The sequence below is a fragment of the Bubalus bubalis genome, chromosome 23 (assembly GCF_019923935.1).
Source record: "Bubalus bubalis isolate 160015118507 breed Murrah chromosome 23, NDDB_SH_1, whole genome shotgun sequence".
Taxonomy (NCBI): Eukaryota; Metazoa; Chordata; class Mammalia; order Artiodactyla; family Bovidae; genus Bubalus; species Bubalus bubalis.
The window spans coordinates 33912914-33926629 of NC_059179.1; the positions used below are offsets into that span (position 1 = coordinate 33912914).

At 43.5% G+C, this 13716-nt stretch overlaps 1 long non-coding RNA gene across 1 annotated transcript; it reads left to right on the plus strand.

The window, feature by feature from the left end:
- The first annotated feature begins 2312 nt into the window (after positions 1–2312).
- On the plus strand, positions 2313–5988 carry LOC123331415. The gene is made up of 2 exons (XR_006548045.1): positions 2313–2525; positions 4469–5988. It is a non-coding gene; the product is annotated as an uncharacterized LOC123331415 (long non-coding RNA).
- The last annotated feature ends 7728 nt before the right edge of the window (positions 5989–13716 follow it).

The window sequence follows — 13716 nt, forward strand, 5'->3', positions numbered from 1 at the left end:
CATAGAGGAATTTCAAAAAACCTGGAAAATGTAAAAAGTGTAAAGATACAAAAATCTCCCATAAACCACTGTTAAAACCACACTTATTTTATGCCTCCTTGGGATCAGATTGCATATCGTTTTGGAACCTGCCTTTTCACTTCAAATTACATGTTGAATTTCTCCTCCAGTTGTAAAAATTTAATTTAAAACATCATTTTAAGTAACTGCATCATATGCCATTTATATAGATGTGCCATAAATTATTTAATCATTCCCTATTGTTGAACATTTGGTTTGTTTCCACTCTTACAAATAGGTTTCAATGACTCTCCTTGTTCTTAAATCTTTAAGAGTCTGTTGGTTTCTTAGAATAGTTTCCTAGCCAGTCAGTCTACAAATTTCATGGAGTGATTATTATGTGCCAAGTAGATTTCCTCTTGCTTTCCTAGCTGGATCCTTTGGGTGCTGTTAGGAGTACTTGACTATGCTACCCTTTATTTTGTTCACCTGACAAGGTGGGCCTATTTACCACCATCTTCTGTTGATCTCAATTGTACCTCTGGGTCCAAGGCATGAGGGAGTCCCTATATTAATTACTGTTTGGTCTCCTCTCAGTATGAAGTCTGTTTTTCCCCTTGATTTTTCCTCTTCTGGGACTGTGTGCTGTGCTCTCATACCTTAACTTTATGTGTCTCGCCTATCCTTATGTGACTGGGGACTGTGGCAGGAAGTGGCCCCAGAAACTGGACCGGGGTCTGTCCTTGAGTGTGTATGTGAATGGGGGGTGGGAGACAGCAGGCAGTCCCAAAGTGCTATTGTAGGAAGATAGAAGATGGAAGTCCAGGTAGAGACAGCAGAAACTGGCCTGACTGCCTTCTGACCATGTCTTCGGATGGACTGAAATGGGACTTGAGTTTTCAGGGCATGTCATTAACCTGTTTCACTGACTCTTCCTGATCTGTGTACTTGAAAACCTCTGATAAATGTCACGGATACTGTAGTAGAATGACTGCATGACCTCCCTTTGACTTGTAACTTTGCAGTCCCTTCCTGCTCAGATTCTAGCTTAGCAGTGACGCTGGCTTGGCCAGTGGGAAGCCAATGGGATGCAAGTGGAAGTTTGAAAGTGCAGGCTCATTTCCACCAACTCTCTTGTCACGACTCGGACACTGGCAGAGGAATATAGCCGGGCCAGGCTGCTGGAGGACTGTAAGAGCTATGAGGACCTAAGGAGGTCCAAGGCCAGCCAGTCCTCTGCCAGTCTATCCACTGATCACAGGCACATGAGCAAGTCCAGCCAAGATAACTGACTGAGGCCTGAGTTGCCTCAAATCAACCAAATTGACACAGAGAATTGTGAGAAAAACAAATAAATAAAGCATATATTTAAGTTTTGGGAATTGTTTGTTAGTCAGCAATAACTAACTGACAAAGACATTAATATTGAAGAGTAGAGGAAAGGAGGGCAATGGAGTTGAAGAAGACAGGAATAAGGTACAGTAACAGATCAAAACACTCAGAAAAACTGCAGCTCTGAATTCACAGTAAGCACTGCTGTACAGCAGGAATTCCACCCTGTGGTTGCCCTTTGACCTCCAGTGTTGAGCTTGGCTACCCCTTCACCGTATGCATACTCCCTCCCAGGTCTCCTGTTTTAGGAGTCCTAGGAACCAGAGTTGAGAACTCTTGGGAAGCAGGCGTCTCCAGAGACCAGCTTGTGCTAATTCTGAGGAAGGTTCTGGAACTGCACAACACCAGGAGAGAGCCCTGCAGTCCCCACTTGGGAACATTGGGGGCCTGCCCAGCAAGCAGCCTGGCTTCCTTTTCCCCCCCTCTACACTTCTGTCTTCCTCCTGCCCACGTGGCTGGCCTCCCGAGCTCAGGCTCCACTGGTCATCTCTCACCTGAAGCAACCTGCAAAAGCATGTCCCAGTATGATCCCAATACAGCCCTCCAAAGCCAGCAGCACCAGGTTGGGAGGAGGGGCAGGGGTCATTGAGCTGGACCAATCCTCCTCTAGCACAAACCACCCCCCTTCCTACCCTATTTGCCTCTCATTTCACGGGTGTGCACGGGGTTGCAAGAGGCACTCCTCGTAGAGTTTGTAACACAGAGATACAGCTCATTCGGTGCAAATAAATGGCCAACCTCTCTGCTTTCCTTTTCTTTCAAACTAGAGAAATGCAAGTCGCCCTCCACTCTTCCCTCGATATTACATGGTGGTTTCAATCTCATTATTATTGCATTATATGTAGCACATCTGTTACTGGTCAGGAGCCAACTATTTAATTCTATTAGATACATCTATACGGCGAAGTGATAATCTACACCAGGTTTGTGGAACAAGCACTTAATACTTGGCAGCAAGCAGCCAGAGGCTTGATGCGCAAGTAAGAGGGTGTAGGAGGCCCGTTGTAGCCGAGGGTAGCAGGCGGCCAGAAAGCGCTGAGGCATCGTTCCCCAGGCCAGCATTCCAATGTGGGAAAGAAGTCCGTCAGCGGCTTGTTCCAACATCTGCAAGATATTGATGGAGAACGAGGGAGGTGAGGAGGGGAGGGAGAGGGGAAACGTTTACCTAACCAAATGCTAACTCTTCCAAGGGGATTCATGTCAGCGCAGACTAAATGATGTGAGGGTTTCAGCCACATGTGGTTGTATTTACCCCCCAAGAAATGGACACAGATTCGTGTCTTGTTCAGTAACTGCAGCGCCTTAGACGTGCCTTCTGCAGTTGCCCCTGAGTTCCTACTCGGGTTTCCTGGCTTCATCTCTGCACATCAGGGAATGGGACTGCTCTCAGCACTGGGGCTCACAAATGGGTGCTGTGTGTGGGAATCTGGCTGGGGCTCTGACCTCCTGGAAATGCTGGCTGGATAGCACCCCTCTCTCCCAATACCCCATCTTGCCCAGGAGCAGTCCACAGCCTGAGTGCTGCCTTGCTCCTGAACTGGCCACCTTTTGTCAGCAACGTCTCCTGTGTTTTCCCCTAGAGGGCTGGAGGAAAGAAGAAAGAATGATGATAGGATCTATGTCTGATTTCCCCTCCATCCAGGGGGAAGGATCACTTTTAAATCTCAAAATTGATGAAGGGAAGTGGGAAGGGGTGGATCAAGAAGAAATCAAGTCTCTTATTACATTGATTTTAACTAAGATGTCATCAATTTTAAGAAGCCCCGTTATTTTATATACCACTAAGAAAAATACTGATTCTTCAGCTATGATACACAATCAATTAAAGACACATCCACATTTCAGAGATGTTAAATTGTGGGGAGAAAAATGTGCAACTGTGGATGCTCAACACCAGGGCTCCCCCAGTACTGGCCACTAATGAGCTGTGGGACAGTGGGCAAATTATTTAGCCTCTCTGTACCTCAATTTCCTCATCTGTGAAATGGGCATAGTTATAGCTCCTGCCTCATACAGTTGTTGCAAGGATTAAATATTTCTGTATATAAGTGCTTAAAGGAGACGCTGTGTGTTTACTTATTGTGTGACCTTGAACGTCTTGTGTCCTTAGCTACAAAATGCAGGTAGCAATCCAATGATATTTTGCTTCCCCAGCGGCACAGCCGTAATCTGCCTGCAATGCAGGAGATCTGGATTTGATCACAAAGATCCCCTGGAACAGGGCATGGCAACCCACTCCAGTATTCTTGCCTGGAGAATCCCATGGACAGAGAAGCCTAGCAGGCTACACTCCATAGGGTTGCAAAGAGGTGGACACGACTGAAGCAACTTAGCATGCACGCATCCTATTGCATTTACATCCCTTTAATGTGGATCAGTGTTTAGACCTGGACTAACCAGGTCACCAGGAAGGCAGGTGGATAAAAGAGTTGTTTAAAGGAAAAAGTCCATTACAGTGAGTAGACTAATGTGCCAGCAAGATGGCCTCTCCCTCCCCAGTCCTCCCAACTATCTAGGCTACACTTATGGGCACTGCCTTACTGAACCCACTCACCCACCAGGCTGCCTTCCTTTCCAACAGCTCAGGGGAAAGACATGGTTTGTCACTGGCCACCAGTCTTTGCTTTTGACATAAACTGCAATTTATATCCCAAATATGGTCAATGTATGCCCTTTGTCCCTGGGGTGCTTTAAGAATCATTCATCAAGCAATTTCATATTTAATCACGTGGTTAATTTTCTCCATGGCCCTGTAAGGAAGAGAGGGTAAGTGTTACGATTCCCATTTACTCAATGAAAAGGCTGAGGGCTAGAGAAATAAAATGACCACCCAACGTCACATAAAGCTGGTTCTTTCAGAAATATGTTAGAAGCTTATGCTCCCATGGTGGGTTGAACTCATATTCAGTGCCTCTTCGTGCAGCGGCCCATCTCTGCAGGAGGATTACACATTCCTGCCCCAACTTCACACTGGGCCAGGTGACTTCCCTGGGCCAGTGAAATGTGAGCTGTGTCCAAGAAGAAGCTCTAAGAGCTCTGAGTGACCTGCCATATGTCTCTTCCTTCTGCCATAAAGTTGTCCAAGTTCCAGCTAGAGGCTGCTTCATCACCTGCCCGGGTTCCCTGGAGCATTCATCATGGAGCAGAGAGGCAGTGAGCTCAGAGTGGACACACAGCCTGAACGAGAAGCAAACCTTCATGGCTGCAAGCCATAGACATCATGGGGTTGTATGTTCCCCCAAACCTAGCCTCTTTTAACTGACGAAGTGTATTTTCTATTTTTAAAAATGTTTTATTGGAGTGTAGTTGATTTACAGTATTGTGTTAGTTTCTTTACTTTTTAAAAATTTTATAATTGGAGTATAGTTGATTTAAAAATGTTGTGCTAGTTTCTGCTGTACAGCGAAGTGAATCAGTTATGCATATACAGGCATCCACGCTTTCTTCGGTTCTTTTCCCATATAGGTCATTACACAGTACTGAGTAGAGTTCCCCATGCTATACAGCAGCTCCTTGTTATCTACTTTATGTATGGTAGCGCGTATATGTCAATCCCAATCTCCGAATTGATTCCTTCTCCCTTTCCCCCCTGGACTGTAAGGTTGTTTTCTTCATCTGTGACTCTCTTTGTTTTGATTTTTTAGATTCTACATATAAGCAATGTCATCTGATATTTGACTTTCTCTGTCTGACTTATTTCATTCAGTACGACAATCTCTAGGTCCATCCAGTTGCCATAAGTGGCAGTATTTCCTTCTTCTCCTGGCTGAGTAATGTGACTTCCATTGCATACATGTACCCTCTGTGCACAAGACCTAAACCTCCTGCCCTGCATGAAACATTTGCTCTCCTAGAAGATAATTGAAGTGGCCTGCTATCGGTGGTCTCTGCTTCCTATTTTAGCACACAGCTCTCTTTTTCATATTAGCCCTGATTAGCCCACTCTGAGTAAAAAATCAAATAATTCCAATCATGGACTAAAGCAGTATACTTTTTTCCACCAATTAAAAAAAAAAAAACTGTTACAGTTTTCCAAGGAAGAATTTTCTGGAGGATTTTGGGTTTATCAATGGTCAAAATGTAATCAGAAATAAGTCCTAGGTGAGCAAAGGAAATCAGAAGTCGAGACACTTAGTAATAAAGTAATGAATGATTTTCTAGAGTGATTGGCTTTGCTGAAGTAAATAGAGGTCCTTCTGGCTACACAGTCGAGCATATTGCTTCCTGGGGATGCCACTTTGTTGGTTAAACTTCTGATCCATTTCATCACTTGGCGGTAACACCTCAGCGAGCACCCCAGGAAGTGGCACTTGGGATCTTGGCAGGCCTCGAGGCACCTGGTTGGGTTCATCTCTCCAGATACCAACACCAGTCGTGTTCATGAATCAGTCCACCGAAGTCAGGCAGCATATTCAGTCTTAACTAGCCAGAAGGTGTGGTCTTCTGTGGAACTGTGCTACCCTAGACCTGCCATGGAGGAGCGCAACCTTAAACCGATCTTGCCATGTCTGGCCCTGGCCATGCCCAGTGCAGGTCATGCCCATGGGACACACTTCTGTCTGCCTTCCTGGTTTTTTGTTCTAGTTTTCCCACCACTCGGAATTTGCTGCTCTGATTATCAGCCTTGTATCTTGGGCTCTGATGACCCTCCACTCCCAGATTTTGGCTGAGGTCCTCCTTCAGATGGTATGGACTTTGTGCCTTGGAAACATGTTCCACTCCCCACATGCTCCACCGTGACACTGACTCCTTCAAATCTGGGTTCACTTGGCCAGTTTGTATAATACAGAAAGGGATCCTGGGTTGCCCTTCTGAAAGGCAGTCAGCAACCTCCCAGCCAGGTCAGTTTCCAGGCAGCTGCTCTACCTGGACAGCTGAGGACCCTGAATACCTCACCTAAAACTCTCTCCCCCAAGATTCAACCACGATCTCTCATCTCCTTGGAGAACGGGGCATGCAGGCTCCTTCCTGAAGCTCAAATGCATATGGCGGGCTGAGGGCCTAGTTTTGAAGTGCCTGGGGACCTGCAGGTAAATGATGGCACTCGGAAGCTGGGGCTCGTGTTACTGCTGAGCTGCCCACAACTGGCTTTCTTCGCTCTGAGCGTCTTGGCAGCAGCGTCTTTTCCAGCTGTACGCCTCTTGCTTAATGGGGAGCTGGTCCAGAGCTCTGGAGCGAAGGCCATGAGATCCAAATTCCATTCCAAGCGAGTGAGTGACAAGCAGCTAATTTCCAAAGCTGTGCAGCAGATATTTTTTTCTTCCTTCAACCCTCTGGGAGAGAAAATGATGCAAATGAAATACCCCAAGGGGAAGTAGCTTGTTGTAACTTATGATTAATCTTGAAAAACCACATGAGTTAAGCATTCCAGTCCTGGAGCTAACCTAAAACCAGGAACATGATCCTTCTTACTCACATGTGCTCACCCTCCCTCCCCTTTCCCTCTGTAGCTCCCAGAAATCTTAGGTGATTTTACACAATGCAGATCCCCTGCCACTTGAGCCAGCAGAGGGTACCTTTGCTGGGACCAGCTAAGAAAAAGGCAGCTTTGGAATCTGTTTTAGGGGAAACTCCTCTCATTGGAACAATAGCCTAGGACATCTTTACAGCATTTGATGGCATTGTTCTTCATGATAGCCCAATGTTGGGGCTATCTTACCTTATCTTTTCTTAAATCCAATACAATGCTTCTGGAAGCATGTTGGGCTGTGACTGGCCCATGATAATGGTGAATGGTGTCAGGGGGCAAAACATGGCTCCCACATGCTGCTCTACAAAAGCAAGGCATCTAGGTGCACTCAAAACGATGCTCTGGTAGGTGTCTGCCTTTCACTGTGAAAAGTCATTTTTACCCCTTAGGCTTCTGTTCTTCATCTCAAAAGTGGGACTAACATTATTTCCCTTCCAAGATTGCTTGGGGAAATAAAGTCATTGTGGCAATAACATCATCTCTTTGTACTTCAGCTTCCTCTCTTAGGGTTGTCATGAAAATTAAAGAAGCTTATGTAGGTAAAGTGCTTAAGATAATGCCTGGCACACAGTAAGTGCTGAATAAATATTAGCTGTTATTTTTATTGGCATTGAATGAAGCCTTGCTAAGGATGGTGAAAAGGAGAAAGTGTGGCACCAAAAAATCATGAGTTACCTCCCTGCTGTTGACAGCTCTTAAGGTGTTTCTCCTGAGAAATTGGCAAGAGATTCTTTATCCCAAGACAACCAGCACCTGCCCTCACACATTTAGGTTGCCCAAGAGCGAGGTGGCAGTTTGGACAGAGCTGTTTTGAGATGGGACATTTCAATGTGACCTTTTTGCTATTGATCCATCATAATGCAGAAAACATCCTTTTTTCCTTAATATGTATATTTTATTGAAGTATAATTGACTTACAACATTTCAGGTACACAACAAAGTGATTCAGTTTTATATACACACATATATTATCTTTCATATTATTTTCCATTATAGGTTATTATAAGATATTGACTAGAGTTCCCTGTGCTATACACTAAGTCTTCATTGCTTATTGTGTATCTATTTTTTTTAAAATTAGAAATCTAGCATTCTATTTATACTAAGTCAAATAAATGAAATCACATTTCATAATTTTTTTAGTTAAACAAAAATTCGCAAGTTTTCTAAAATATATATATTGTACATATTATTTATGTATATATGTGTATATAAAGGCTTTTCTACTATGTTTGATAAAGGCTTAAGAAAGAACATCAAAGAAAAAAAAAGAGAGGGAGAAATTAGAGAACATAAACTAAGTGAAATGGGAGCACTGAATATGAATAGAAAAAGTGAAATAAACTAGATAAAAGTAAAAGATCATTATATAGTCCAATTGTTTCTAAACATGGCTGCTCATTAGAAACATACCTGGAGCTTTGGAGAAAAAAAAAGCAATACCTGATCATCTGTATTTTTTTAAAAAGTCCAAGATAATTCTGATATATATCTGGATTTTAAAAAGTGAATACACGTTTTTCTATTGATTATATAGAATTCAATTATTTTCTGTTGACCAATCATGATACAATGGTATTAAGTAATAGTTACATAATCACAGTAGTAAGAGATGTTTATCAGTTTTCACAATCAACAGCCAGACAAAATATAAAAGATGCTTACAATTGCAAGCTACAGTGGAAACATGATTAACCTAACTATATAAAATAACTATGCACAGTCTGAGGGGTTAAGTAGAGTGATGTGGTAAGTGGAAGTGCATACACGCACGTATTTTCATCCACCCACCCTATGCCTTTTGGTTGGTGCCTTTAATCCATTTACATTTAAGGTAATTATCGATATGTATGATCCTATGACCATTTTCTTAATTGTTTTGGGAGAAAATGGATTTTTTAAAAAATTAAAAGTAATGAGGACAACTGACCTTGAGCCTTCCTCTCTCCCTGAACCCAATCTTGTCCTTAAAACTGACCTCTTGGAGTCAAAGAGAAAGTGTTGCTGTGTACACATTCCTTGTTAATTACATCTTTTATTTATTTATTTTTAATTGAAATTTTAAGCATTTGTTTTCTAGCCTTTATCAGAATATCCTGGGTCAAAACGTGATGTCAGATGTCTATGTTCTCCCGCAGACTACCTAGTTTTCTTAGTGTGGCTATTCCCACAGGGTCACTGGCCCACCTGACTCTGTGGGGGGTAAACCAAGGGCAGCCAGCCTTGGACCAGTTTCATCCTGAGGAGAAGGAGGCAGCATCATTGGCCACCGAGTTGGGAGAGGCTGAGTTGGGGTACTGGAGTGTCCAGGATCGGAGGCATTGACATCACCTGGCACCCTTTCCGGCTTCCTTCCCAGCTCTGGTTTTAATTAGCTGCTTCCGGATTTAAACTCCCAAATGTTCTGCCTCCATCCCGTCTAATCCTGCAGTCTGATGGGCCCTTATTTATGCGCATCAATACTGTTTACAAACATGAAAGCCGCCCAGCAGTGTTTGAACTTTAGGCATTGCCATTGGTTATCAATAAGGAAAGGCAACCCTGCAGGGGGTGCATCGATATCACCAGGTCAATATTGCACGTGCAGGCGAGATCCAGGCCTTGCTGCACTGTCTGGGGGAGGAGGCTTGGGATGGCAGAGGCTCTTCCGGCTTTGCTTTCTTAGGATGACCGTCTCCTTTCCCTTTCTGAGTCACCCGGTGATCTCCTATGGGGCAAATCTGTTTACCTAAGAAGCTTCCTGTTGCAGCAGAGAGAAGAAAGCTAGCATTTTGGAAGAATATTCTTTTCCCAGTGGACACATCGGCCCACTATTCTCTTGGGGTACTGGGACCAGGGGTCAGTTTTCTGGCAGACTCTCCCACAGTTAAAAGCCATATGAGTTGGGACAAATCAGAAGTTCTCTTGACCTCACTTTTTAAATCTAGAAAATATTAGTCTCAATAATTAAATGTGATAACCTGCACAGAAGTGTTTTGTAAGCTGAGATGGGTCAAATGTCTTATAGCCTGGTTTACAGAGGTGGGTTCAGACTCCAGTGCTGCCACTTACTGGCCGGATGTCCCCCAGCAGTTTATAGAAACTCTAATCCTCAATTTACTCATGATAAATGGGCTTAATAGTGATACTGACCTGGAAGGCTGTTTCAGGACTAAATGGGATTAAACATTAAAAAGTGTGTGTAGTCTGGTACCTAGACCTAAGAAACACGTAATACATATAAACTGTTGCTCCATTACGTTGGTTATTTTTACTAAATAATAATTATCAATTTAATTAATAATAATTATTATCATTATTACGATTTCCAGGTCTGCCACTTCTTAGCTGAGTGAGCTTATAACACTTACATTCCTTCTTGAGCCCCGGTTTTCTCAGTTATTAAATCTGAATCACAAAACTATTCTCTTTTAATATTTAAGATTCTCTGAAAATATTCTGAGACCCTTAGACCAGCATATTTGAGGTGCTCCGTGCAGATTAATTCTCCTCCCTGACGTTTATTTCCCCTTTCCTTCTGTGGAGAGATATAGCCCTCATTTCTTTTTGCATCGTCCTTTGCAAATCTGGAAGAGGCATCCCTTGGCCGTTTAATTTCAAAGCAATCACCCCAGTTGAGAAAGGCAACTCTCCAGGAGCTGGCATCAGGATGTGAGAACGTGGTTGACATCTCTTAGGTCATGCCTCTGGTGAGCAGTGTCCTCGAGCCCCTGTGGGTTAGTTGTTTTATTAGCACCTAAATATTCCCTCGATAAACAACAAGGACTTACTGTATAGCATAAGGAACTAGATTCAATATCTTGTAAAAACCTACAATGGAAAATAAACTGAAAAAGAATGTATATACATATATATGCATTACTGAATCACTTTGCTATATACCTGAAACATTATAAATCAACTATACTTCAATCTTAAAAATTAATTAAAAGCATTGTTGTTCAGTCATGTCTGACTCTTTGTGACCCCATGGACTGTAGCACATCAGGCTTTCCTGTCCTTCACCATCTCCCAGAGCTTGCTCAGACTCATGTCCACTGAGTCGGTGATGCCGTCAAATCATCTTGTCCTCTGTCATCCCCTTTTCTCCTGCCTTCTATCTTTCCCAGCATCAGGGTCTTTTCTAATGAGTCAGCTCTTCACATCAAGTGGCCAAAGTATTGAAGTTTCAGCTTCAGCATCAGTCCTTCCAATAAATAGTCAGGGTTGATTTCCTTTAGGATTGACTGGTTTGATCTCCTTGCAGTCCAAGGGACTCTCAAGAGTCTTCCCCAGCACCACAATTTGAAAGCATCCATTCTTTGGCACTCAGCCTTCTTTCTGGCCCAAATCTCACATCCATACATGACTATTGGAAAAACCATAGCTTTGACTATACACCTTTGTTAGCAGAGTAATGTCTCTGCTTTTTATTTTTTTTAATTTTATTTATTTATTTTTTTATGTCTCTGCTTTTTAATGTGCTGTCTAGGTTTGTCATAAATTTTCTTCCAAGGAGCAAGAGTCTTTTAATTTATTTAAAATAAGTAAATAAAATATTTTTTGAAACTTCAAGTATCAAAATAAAGGAAAAAAATCTCCTCACTCTGTCACTACACACACACACACATACACACACCCCTATATATATATATATATATATATATATATATATATATATATATATATATATATGTTACGTGTTTGACTCTTTGGGATCCCATGGACTATACAGTCTATGGAATTCTCCAGGCCAGAATACTGGAGGTGGTAGCCTTTCCCTTCTCCAGGGGATCTTCCTAACCCAGGGATAGAACCCAGGTCTCCCGAATTGCAGGCAGATTCTTTACCAGCTGAGTCAGGAGGGAAGCTCAAGAATAATGGAGTGGGTAGCCTATCCCTTTTCCAGCGGATCTTCCTGACTCAGGAATCGAACCGGGATCTCCTGCATTGTAGACAGATTCTTTACCAACTGAGCTATCAGGGAAGCCAATATATTATGGATCATATATATTAATATATACATTAAAGAGCATGTATATATATGCATATATATATATATATATATATTTGTATGTATGTTCCATAATGTAACCTGTGGGGAGCAGCTTGGTTAACTCACGACTTCCTTTCTAATAAGTTCCCACACGGGACTTCAACTTCCAAGGGCACGAGTTCTACAGCCTCAGTCCTGTGCGATGAGCAATGCTGTGTTTCTGTGACCTCTGCCATCAGCACCCAGCCAAGCCACATGTACACACTTAACATCTGTTGATGCACTGAGCAGTCCCAGGTTTTTACTGAGTTTATTAACTTGCTGGCTGGTTTGGCATCATGACTTCCCCCAACCACAGTGATTCTCCTAAACAAACAATTAAAATTCTCCCTTCTAGTGGGTGACCGACTCATCCTGGTTTGCCTGGGCTGTTCCTCCTCTGAGTCCTGAAAGACCCATGTCCCAGAACATCCTCTGTCCTGGGCACACCTCGCCCACATTTAATCACCCTATGTTTTAGGGTAGTCAAATGATCTTCCCTTTCATCTGGTGATAAGACAGAAGAAGAAAGTGAAGTGGAAATGTAAGATGCTCAGTCATGTCTGATTCTTTGCGATCCTCTGGACTTTAGCCCACCAGGCTCCTCTGTCCATGGAATTCTCCAGGCAAGAATTCTGGAATGGGTAGCCATGCCCTTCTCCAGGGGATCTTCCCAAGCCAGGGATAGAACCTGGACCTCCTGCATTGCAGGCATATTCTTTACCATCTAAGCCATGTGAGAAGCTTGTGGTAAGCAAAGCAAATGAAGTGAAAGATACTGATGGTAAGTTCCTGGTGTTGCCATGTTTATGCGGATGGTAGGCTTTGAAAAGATAGAGTGAGAGAGGAAACCAAGTGTGGTTGCTGGTGTTTCCTGGGTGTGCAGTGCTCACAGCTCTCACCCCTTCTCTCCTTTACTTCCCCCAGCAGCCCTAGGAGACGGGCACTCTTATTATTTGCATTTCAGAGTTGAAAACATGCATCTCAAAGATGAAGCGGCTAGGCTAAGGTCACCCAAGTAGCAAGTATCAAAGTCAGGATGTGGAATTTGATCATCCCTTTCAGCTGATGAAAGTCCTGCATGGCCCTGACCAGGGTGCTCCATGGTTAACTGATCTCCTGTCCTCCCAGCAAAATCAAGCTCATCAAAGGTCCCCATAGATTTTTACCATGATTTTCTGAAAACCCTTCAGATGCTTTGCTCAGGATGAACCCAGAGAGTCAATGCTGCTGTAATGCTGGCACATACACTCACACGCGTGTGCATGCACACACAAGCTCTTGCTAGTAAAAATGCAGAAACTCATGTGTAAAACATGCAGCTTTTTTTTTCAAATGTTGAACTTTTCTTGCACACGTCTCAGTGATTGTCCACCTGAAGTGGGTGAGGCAGTCTACAATCCCATGACCTTAGAAGGAGGTCGGAGAGGAGTTTAAAAAGGTGCTGGGGCTTTGGAGGGAGAGCCTTGCAGAAGACAGAAGCTCTGTGTTGGGTGTGGCTTCTCCCTATCGAGTCTTCAGGGAAGCTAGAGCCTTTCTGATCCGAGGACTTGGGAACATCAAGGGGCCAAAAACGGGCTTGGAGCCATCCTGAGGCATCACCCCCTGGGCGCAGATGCACAGAGTGAAGGCTGGGAACTAGAAGAAACTGGGAGAGTGCTCTGAACTTAGAGTCAGACATGACTGGAGTACTGAACACACACACACACTCTGGACTTGTGGCTGAGCCTGGAGGGCAGACTGTGGAATGGGGCAAGTGTTAAGGAGCTTCTCTGGTGGCTCCGACAGTGAAGAATCTGTTGCAACATAGAAGACCCAGGTTCAATCCCAGGGTCAGGAA